We start from the raw sequence: 10,578 nt of genomic DNA, 5'->3' as shown, positions 1-10,578 counted from the left end.
CCTTCTCTGACTTCATTTCTTTCAGCAGCACTTGTATGTCATGTATTTTCATTTAATCTGCTCACTGTCTTTCTCCTTCCATTAGAGTCCAAACTCCCTGAGGGCAGGAACTTCTGTTTGTGTGGTAAAATATGCAACTTTATCATTTCAATAAGAGTCCAATTCAGTGGCTTTAAATGCATTTGCAATTATGTATAGCCACCACCATCTATATGCTGTACTTTTTCATTGTCCTCCAAATAAGCTCCATGTCCATTAAGCAACAGCTCCCCTCCTCCTCCTTCCCTGGTGGCCTTTATTCTATCCTCTGTCTCTGAAATTGTCTACTTTAGGTACTTTAAATAAGTGCAATTATAATATGTCTTTCCGTGTCTGACTTATTTTACTTACTTTTCAAATTCTATGTTGTGGTATATGTCAAAATTTCATTCCTTCTTATGGCTGGATAATAGTCCCTGTACACAGATTCCACATTTTGGTGATGGCTGCACACCCAGCTATGCACCTAGCATAGTACCTGACTCCTATCAGCTCCATGAATGTTTGCTGAATAAACGAATCAATGGCAGAGATGATGAATTTATGGTTTTTCTTTTTAGAACTATTGAGATTCTCGAGGAGCATTCAAATGGAAAAGACATCCCTTGGTGTTGAGAATGAGGGGGCTAAGGGTAAGTGGGTGCTGGGAGGAGGGGCCTCAGCTGTCCTCCCACTACAGGGGTTCCTTTCTGCCTTGGGCACAGTGCTTCACCCTCCATTCTCATTCTAAAGGAGACTGGGTTGGGAGTCTTTTGCAGAAATACAGTTTAAGGTGCTTGACTTCATCCTGACCTGGCTTCTTGTCACCCTTTGGAGTGCTCAGAGTATATGGGGTTCTGTACCTGTGTAGGGGGCCCCAGCTCTGGCAGACTGGAGATGATATCCCTGCTGGGCAGTTGTCCTCAACCTGAGTACTTAGGGTCTGGACACACAGTGAGAGGGTCCAGATGTCCATCCTCGTCCCTGCTAATTAGTGCAATTAATTAGCAAGTGGCTTTGTGGCTCTGGAAATCCTGGGCTATCTAGGTATACAGGAGTAGTGCTGTGAACAGGTGTTAGGGAGGGGGCCAAGTGGGGACAGTGAAGGAGACAGGCTCTGGGCTAACTCTTTCCTAGAAAGAGACACCGCTCTCCCCCTACAAGAGTGATTGTGGTGGCCTCACTTTCTTTTGTCTAGTTGGGGCCAGGAGAGCCACAACTCACAAAGGGTGGGATGAAAGAAGGGGGTTCGGCCAAGATCTGCAGAAGAGGCCCAAGTCCCACAGCCAGAGCTGCAGAAGGACTGGGACACATGGTGTTACCTACTCCAGGTTGACGGTCTAGGCTTGGGCTCTGCCAAGAGGACCCCCTGGGCTGACACAGCCCCTGCCAGGAGGTCTCTCTGATCTGACGTGGGTGTGAGAAATTTCCTTGACTGGCAGGATTTCTCCAATCTAAGTCTCTAATCTGATGGCTGATCTGCTACAGTTTGGATCTAGAATGTTCCTCCAAGGCTCATGTGGTAAACACTTGGCCCTGAGCTTGGCACTATTGGGAGGTAGTAGAATCTTTAAGAGGTGGGAGGGTGGGAGGTCTTCAGGTCATTGGGAACATACCGTCAAAGGGGATTGTGAGACCCCAGTCCTCCTGCTTTCCCTTCCCAGCCATCAGATGAATTTCCCAGGATGCCCTGGGAACAGTGAACTACAACACTGAATTGGGACAATGACAGACTGGCTTATAGCAGAGGACTCATGAAGGAAAAGATGGCCAAGGCCTGGTAGAGACCTGGCAGGCAAGAAGTGCAGAACGTGGGCCCCAGCCCAGCCCAGCCCAACTATTTGGACTCTGCATTTGGACAGGGTCCTCTCCATTCACATGCACGTTGAACTCTAAGAGGCTTTGCTCCAAATGCTAGTATTCTCTTAATTTTATGGTAAAGGAAACTGAGGCTCAGAAGTGGGAGAAGGTGATGAAGAACTGGAAGTGGAGAGTTCAGGTACTTAAATGTACTTAAGGGACGTGCGGTTTCCTGCAGGGAACACGTGTAGCGGTGTGCAGGTAACAGTTAACAACTGGCACTTGGGAGAAAAAAAAATCCTGATTTATAGCATTCGCCAATTTCCATAGTGAAAATGCGCCCACGCTGGTGGATTTCAAGCTCTGACATCGCAGAGATGCACACATGATTGGTTCTTATGAGATAGGCATGAACTCCAACACACCACATGTGCACTGTGTGCTCTTGGCCTCAGAGAAATTAAAATATAGACTCAACTCTTGCTCCACCAACCTAAACCTCTATCCACTCACTTCACACCCCTAAATGTGGATAGAGGCAGACTGATAGAAATATAGATGGTCTGTGCTCATCCTACTGCATTTGGTTAGCTTTAGATGTTGGACATGTCTGTCTCCCTTCTTGAGGACAGGGTCAGTGACATGGTAGCCTCTGTCCCCTGTCTTAACTGAACGTCACCTTCAGCCAGCTGTGTTCCAGTAAGTTCTCTACAAAGCATGAGCACTGAGAACAAAGAGTCCAGGCCTGGTGAGACATCAGGGGCCAGACATGCCTTCTTTACACTTTTCACCTGATTTCCTAAAGCAGCTATCACTGTGTGGGAGCTACTGAGCCAACAGCCACCTGGGCCCAGCCCCAGCCCCAGCCCCAGCCCCAGCTGCAGCTTGTTCACCCCTCACTACCCAGAACCTCCCGTCTGGGCTTGTGTGTACCTCCTTTTGTAAAGCTGTGGCCACGGAGAGCTGGGGCAGAGTCCAGAGCCCTATTTTCTGGTTCTGCCATGGCTGCTTACTCACAGGTGACCTTGGGAACCCATTTGTGATATTTGCATACTTGTGTGCTTTTGCATCACAGAGCACTTGACATACATTGCTTTGTTTCATCCTGAAAATAGTCCTGCAGGGCTGGTGTTATTCTACTCCCCAGTGAACTAAGGAAGCAGGGGCACTAGAGAATGACCTATGTCAACCAGCCAGCAAGGGTGGGGTGGCTCCCACAGGCTCAGGCTCCATTGCTTCTGCTCTTCCTCAATGTCCGTTAGGCCCTTCACCTGCTGTGCCTCAGTCTACCCATGCAAGTGAGATGGGCAGACTCAATTCTCTTTAAACTCCCTTCCAGCTCTGACATTCTGGGCATTGGATCTTGTTGTGTGTGGCAGAAGTGCCAGGAACTCTTTCTTTTTTTTTTTTTTAAACAAATGCGCATGCTGACTGGCTAGGTGTGTGTGGAAGGGTATACACAGTTGTGTGGTGGTGTGAAAGCATGGATGTATTGAGGATACATGGATGTGAATGTGTACAGATGCCCAGGGGCATGTGTGAGCATGTACAGGTGTGTGCAGATGTAGGCACATGAGATATGGATGTGAGTGTATAAGTGTACCTGTGGGTATTGGGTGTTGTGAGCATGTGGGTGTGTTGAAGAAGAGTGAGTGTGCAGATGTGCGACAGTGAGTGGGGATGTGAGTGTGGATGGAGGGGGGAAGAAGAACCATAAGACAGATTGTCCATCCACTTCTCCCAAAACTGACCTCCACCTCACCACTTTGGGTCCCTACAGCCTGATCTTCAATGCCCAACCCCCTCACTCAGGACTAGGATCCCTCCCACTAGCTCTGGCTAGTGGCCATAGCCCCTCTCCAGTGGGCCAGCCCTGTGTGCTGGATTAGCCAATGAGTGACACAATGGGCACATATGGTCCCGAGTGCCGAGTACGGCCCAGGGCCCCTTACTCAGCGCTACCAGGATTAGACCTAATGAATTGGAAGGAGTTAACAATGCTTCAGGGCCCAGCAGAGGCCCAGGAGGCCTGCTCAGGCCCAGCGCTGTGGCTGCCTTTCTGCACTGAGGTGTAATCCGCTTTGAAATCAAAGGTGGTACAAAGTATGAATTTAAATTTGACATTTACAGCTCCGGTGAGATGACGTATTCTGGAAAGGTCTCTTCTTCTTAGAGGGGCCAGGGTGGGGGGGGAGAGGGCAGAGGGAAAGGAAGAGAGCTCAGCCATCTGCTGTGGGAGGAAGGCCCAGGCTGGTCCAGTCCTGGCCAACTTTCTTACATGGGCTAGGGGGAGGGGTAGTCAGGACTTTGGGGGAAGCTGGAAAGGAGGAGAGGGCATGATGAATTGTCCCACTCTCAGTTCAGGGGGTTTCCCCAGGGCTCTTCTGACCCCCCAGAAAGTGGACCCTAGGAAGACAGTCGGAACAGACTCCTGGCAGAGTCTTGGCCCATTGTTTCGCCTCGTTTTAAAAAGTTTTTCATAAGTGTACAGTTATGTCACAGTGTTGTGTAGTCAGGGCCTAGAAAGGACTTTTCCCTCATCCCAAACAGAAGCTCTGAACTATGAAGTAATAACTCTCCCATTCTCTTCTCCACAGCCCCTAGTAACTTCTGACCTACTTCTTCTCTGTATGAATTTGCCTATTCTAGGTATACAATACAAGTGGAATTATGCAATATTTGTCCTCTGGGATCTGGCTTATTTCACTTAGCATAATTTCAAGGTTCATCCATGGGGTACCGTGTGTCATAGCTTCCATTCCTTTTTATGGTTGAATAATATTCCAACATGTGTATATGCTATGTTGTGTTTATCCATTCAATTGTTGACAGACACTTGGATTGTTTCCATCTTTTAGCTATTGTGAATAATGCAGCAGTGAACATTGGTGTATGAGTATTTGTCAGTTTATTTTGGTTCTTCTAGATATGGTCCTAGGAGTGAATTACTGGGGCGTGTTATAGGTCCATCCCCACACTGTCTTCCCTAGTGGCTGTACCATTTTACATTCCTACCTGCAGCACACAAAGCGCTCTGGTTTTGCCACAGCCCCACCAATACCTTCTGTTTTGTTTTGTTTTATAGCCATGCCAACAGGACGAAGTTGCATCTCCTTGTTTTGATTGACATTTCCCTAAGGACTCATATTGAGCATCTTGACGTGTACTTATTTGCCATTTGTAGATCTTTGGAATCTGGCCCCATTTCACAGATAAGGAAACTGAGGCTCTAAAATCCCTGGTGTGGCATGGCATTCCAGGCCCTTCTCCATCTGGCTCAGCCCTTCCAGGCTCTCATCCTGCCTCACTCTGCCCCCCCTCCCAGGCGGCCACACGGGACTCTCATGTTCCCTGAACACCCCTTGGACTGTGCTGAGCTCTGGGTGGAGGAAAGAAGGGGCAGGACTTCCTGCTTATTCCTCCAGGTCAGACAGTACCTCTTCTATCCAGAACCCGATACACCGCCTCTGTATTCCCAGAGAACTTTGTCCACATCCCAACATTGAGCTCACTGCAGTGGATGGAAAGGGTTGGTATAAATTGGTTTTCAGAATCTTCTCCAGGAGTAGGAGCTGTGCTCTCCACTCCCCCCACACACCAGACCTCAGCATCCAGCCCTGAATCCCCCCAGAGATGTTTGATCATCCACCCATTTCCCTGTACCTCAAGATTCATTTGTTCAGGAGAAATGGAGGGAGTAGGAGATCACAACACTTTATAATATTTATTGAGCACTCACTGTGAGCCTTTGTGTTATTTGTCTCAACTCAACATCACAATAACCCCATGAAGGAGGTACTTTATCTCTCTCTCTCTCTCTCTCCCTCCCTCCCTCCCTCTCTCTATCTCTCTGGCTGGGGATTGAACCCAGGGCCTCAAGCATGCTAAGCAGTTACTCTACTACTGAACTACATCCAGCCCATTATCTTCTTCTTCTTTTTCTTTTTTAATTTGTCGGTACTAAGGTTTGAACTCAGGGCCTCACACTTGCTAGGCAGGCACTCTACTGCTTGAGTCACTCCACCAGTTCTTTCCTTTTTTAACAGAAAGATTAAACTCCTCACAGGTGGACCAAGGGTTTAACCTGCCCCTTGAATCTTTAGTGGTCACCGTTGGGCCCCCAGCCTTCTCTTCAGCACAGCCCTGCTGTCTCCCCCTACCATTTCATCAATGTCTTGCCCAGCTTTGGTGATCAACAAGCCTAGTGGTGAGAAAATAATGTCTGACCCTTTACCTGTGCTCACCCACAAGGATTGTGAGTCTTCTCTCTAGCAAGTAGGGCGGGGGTTATTCTCCTTTTGCTATAGGAAACTGAGGCTCAGAGAAATCGTTACTTGTCTGATATCTGGATAGTGGGGATGAAGACTGGCCTCAGTCTCAGACCTTTTGCTCTCAAATCCAGGACTCCTTGCTTTAAACAAGTTGCTTCCTTCACCCCCCTGGAGTAGACACGTAAAAACACAACCCCAACTCAGTCAACCTTAGGTTGACTTTCTTCCAACCCTTAATTTTCTCATTCCTAAAATAGGAATAAGAGACATATCTGCCTCTGCTACAGTGAGAAGTGAATGAATGAAACACCTACACAGTGCCTTGCACGTAGTAGGTGCTCTGTGTATTATTTTCCCTTCACTCTTTGGGCACAGTGCCCCTTTTCTCTGTGGTCTGCTATGGTGGGACATGAGAATTTCTGGGTTGAGAGATAGTGGATGGTGTGTGAGGTGACAATGACAGATGGGGGCAGTGGCTCTCCCAGGCGCCCAGCCAGCCCCATGGTGCGCGTCCACCAGTCCCCGGACATTTCCTCCCTCCTCCTGGCCCACGATGAGGTGTCATTTGCCGCCTGTCCCTTCTCGTCATCGATTTCCAAGTCGTTAATTAACGGGGCTTGTCAGCTGGGAAGATGAATTCTGTCCTTAGCTCTCGGGGTCTTTTGTTTTGGGATTGTAAATGTTATAGATCTCCCATGATGGAAGGCCGTGGGGTCAGGGGGCGCTGGGCTGCCCAGTGGGGGTGGCGGGCAGGGAGAGGAGGCCATGGGCCTGGCGGGGCCTTGCTGGTCTGAGACAGGCCCCTGGTTGCCCGTCATAGCAGCCTCTTGGGTTTGGTTCCCTGCGGATGGGGTGGGAGGGATAGGAGTTTTTCTGTTATCTAATGCTTCATTCTGGGAGAAGCTGCCTTGTGGCAAACGGTATAGATTTGGCTGTGCCCAGAATGAAGGCTGACTACAGGGGGATACAGACCTACTCAGTCTGTTGGGGGAGGATGTCATCCTCAGGGACTGTCTAGTTGGATGGGGGAGCCTTACATCGGGGGTCCCCAACCAGGTGGCAAAAACACAGTTCCTAACCTAAGAGATCCTACAGTCAGGTGGTGGAGACTCCACCCTACCTCAAGAACCCCCTCATCTGATGGCAAAAATCAGACCCTGTCCTGTGTGGGCATAGACACTGAAAAGACAAAATATCTGTGGGCAAGAAGTCACCCGGCTTGGGACCCTGTTTCCTGGTGTGGGAGGCAAACACTTGCTGGGCTCATGGTCCTCAGCCCTGAGGGGTCCCAGCCAACCCCTGCCTCCTCTCTGAGATTTCAGGGCAGACAGACTATTTCACCAACAGTTGAGTTCCAAGAGGGCAAAACCGATGCCTAAGAACAAGGATTGATATAAAAATGAAAAATCAGGCCCTTGGTTTTGATGCTAGGAACCCTGGGCTCTGTGTTACAGAAGGCTTTACAGATCACTGGCCAATAGCCCTGGAGCAGCTGCATACAGTCCAGAGGACTGCCTTCTTTCAGGCTAAGGAGAGGTCAGGCTGGAGAGGGAAGGGCATGCCCTTTGTTTTCTGGGTGATGGGAGCTGCTCTGTCCTGTGGCTTAAGGGGGACTAACTAAACATGGCCTGGAGCCCAGGAGAGGCCTAAGGAAACCCAACTGGAGCAACAAGATTGCTTCTGTCTTGCTGTGTGACCCAGGAGTTCTGCTCTCTGTCTCTGGGCCTCTGTTCCACCAGAGGAGTAGAACAAAGGCTGCAGCCTCTCTAATTCTCAAAGTAACATAGGTGGAGGTTGCAATATGGTTTTGGTCTCTAGGCCAAGCACTTCAACCCCTTTTGAGCTGCATTTTCTTATCTGCAAAGTGGAGATGAGAGCAGCGGCTCTGAGGGTTGGCGTGGGGGCGAACGGAGCTGGTGCTGGCTTGGACAGGGCTTGGCTTGATAGAGGCAGTTGTCATTATTATTACTTGAGGTGAGATTACTAGAAACCAAGGGCCTTGGGAGCCCCTGTAGAGAAGCTCCCTTGATGCAGAGGGATCCGCAGGACCCAGTGTGCTGCCCACAGCTACCCAAGCCAGGTGGTCAGATTAGCTGCTTTTAGCTCCTGGGGTATTTCTGGGAGCCACAGTGCTGTTCCCTCACTACCCACTCTCCTTTCCCGTCCCTGATATGGAGGATGACCCTGATGCCTACCTGCTGCTGGGGTCGCAGAAGCATAGCTCCCAGCCTGGCCCTCACAGAAGCTCCTGGTTTCTTCAGTTATGCGGGAGCTGAGATGCCACCTGGTTTGGGCACCTATGCCTCAGAAAGTCATGGATATAAGCCCCGGAGCTGGTAGTTTCAGCCTTCAGGTAACCTTAGGAAGGGGGAGAGGAGGATAAGGGGGAGGGGAATGGGAGGAAGAGAAGCAAGGGGGGAGAGGAGGAAGAGGAAGAAAGGGAGAGGGGGAAGAGGAGAAAAAAGGGGAAGAAAAGGAAGGAGGGAGGGGAAAGCTCTACTAGTGCTGGTGGTAGGGCCTTTGCCTGGGTGGCAGGTCTGTGAGGAGGGGGTGTGTAGGTTGCAGCTGCTCCTCCCCACTTTACACATGGATCTAGGACAGCAGGCCCCACGTAAGCCTCCTCTAGAGTTGGAGTGGTGGAGTGGGACAATATAATATGACTTGAGTGCAGGGGGCCTATTTGTGGGGCCAGATCCATGAGTGCTACCTCCATACATGAAGGAAGACTCCAGGGTCGGAAGGGATGGAGAGAGTCCCCCCTCAGGCTCCTCCCAAACCTTGGGTGCCACCAACCTGGTCCTCCATTTTACAATGAAGGCATTGATAGAAAAGGTCACATCCTCACCCAAGGGCATATTGGGAGCTACCAGCAGAGCAGAGACTAGAACCCAGACCTCTGGACTCCCAGCTTAGTGCTCTTTCTCCATTACCACCTTGTAGAGTAAGGCCAGGCCCAGGCCAGAAAGTAGGTCTGGGACCCTCCACAGCCTCCTTTCTGTGCAGCCTTGTCTTTTTGGCTGTGAGTGACAGAGTGACAGAGTGAGTGAGTGAGTGAAAAAGAATGCATACTGAGTTGCACTCCTCAGCTCTAGCAGGGAGATCCCTAGCCAGAGCCTTCTGCATTCCAGAATGACCCTCATAGTCCCATTGGACAGATGGAAAACCATGGTCAAGGCTAGTGGCTGTGGACTGAGCCTCTGTGGGATCTGATGCTTCCTGGCTTTCCCTTCTGGGGGTCTTGGGACACAGGGAATCCACCGTGACAGGAACCACAGTAGAGCACAACAGCTGGGAGGTGGAAGTGCCGATGCAGAGGCCAGAGGATGTGTTGATAGGTATCTGGGGCCCCTGCCCTGGCCTGGACATCTCCCCTGCAGCGCTGCGGGTACAGTTGCCTCCCACAGAGGTTGCTTTCAGGCTGTACTTTTTTCCTGTAAATCACCAGCTAAGGGGCTGGAATCTGGGAGGAGGACAGGCAGGCACTGTGGGGGAAATTTACAGCCATGATTTTCTGCTCCACGATGGAAGCCTGAGAGGGCTACAGGACCCAGCTGTAGTTCTTTGTAAACATCACCCACACTTCCAGTCTGGTGTTCCCCAGTCTGACTGTAAAGAAGCAGGAGGAGTCAGGCTGCAGGATAGACTCCAGCCAGAACTTTTCAGACACAGAAACTGGTGAGTGATGGAGGCAGCAGTGTGCAGAGACATGGGGTGAAAGTGATGACCAGTTAAGTGGCCTCCATTGGACAGATACTCGATAGGCACCTTGTATTGCCAGGATCCACTTGGGACAGATGTTATTGAGCATAACAGGTGTCCCTGAACTGGTTGGAGCCCAGGGGTGAGATGGATTTGAATGGACTACTCAACGGTCCCATTCTCCCTGGGGATGGGGAGACTCCCAGCTGATTTGTGTAGGATTGAGGGAACCCCAGGGACTCATTGCCCTCCCAGTGTCTGGGCCAAGTCTGTAGCCCAGAACTGCCTGCCCAGCTGATAACTGACTTCCAATCGAGGTCTTAATTATAGCTGCCTGCCGGGTGCCAGCCTCTCATGGTGACATCTTCATATGGCCCTGGGACCATCAAGTTTGCAGGAAGACCAGCCTCCTGGTCTCTTCCAACCAAGTATCAGGGACTTCTGTGGGTGAAGCCTGGTCCAAGTGGTTAGACTATGGGGAGAGTCCTGCCCAGGATTTCAGGGCAAGGTGTCAGCCAGGAACAGTAGATAGGAGAAGGAAAGGGAGAGGACAGACTCACTTCTGGTCTCCAGAGAAGATTTAAGATGCTCAACAAAGATCCAGACCCAGAGGCAGCTGGTGAGGGAGAAAGAGCACCATAGACAGCAGGGAGCCCAGTTCTTGACTGGGCAACCTATTTGCTATGTAACCTTGGGCAGGTCACTAAGCCCCAGTTTCTCATCTATAAAATGGTATTAAAAACACCCCACATTGTCATGAGAAAGGTATACGTATGCAGGCTAAATAAGG

Source organism: Castor canadensis, chromosome 11, assembly GCF_047511655.1.
Source record: "Castor canadensis chromosome 11, mCasCan1.hap1v2, whole genome shotgun sequence".
In the NCBI taxonomy this organism is placed as follows: domain Eukaryota; kingdom Metazoa; phylum Chordata; class Mammalia; order Rodentia; family Castoridae; genus Castor; species Castor canadensis.
Note: the sequence above shows the minus strand (reverse complement) of the source record.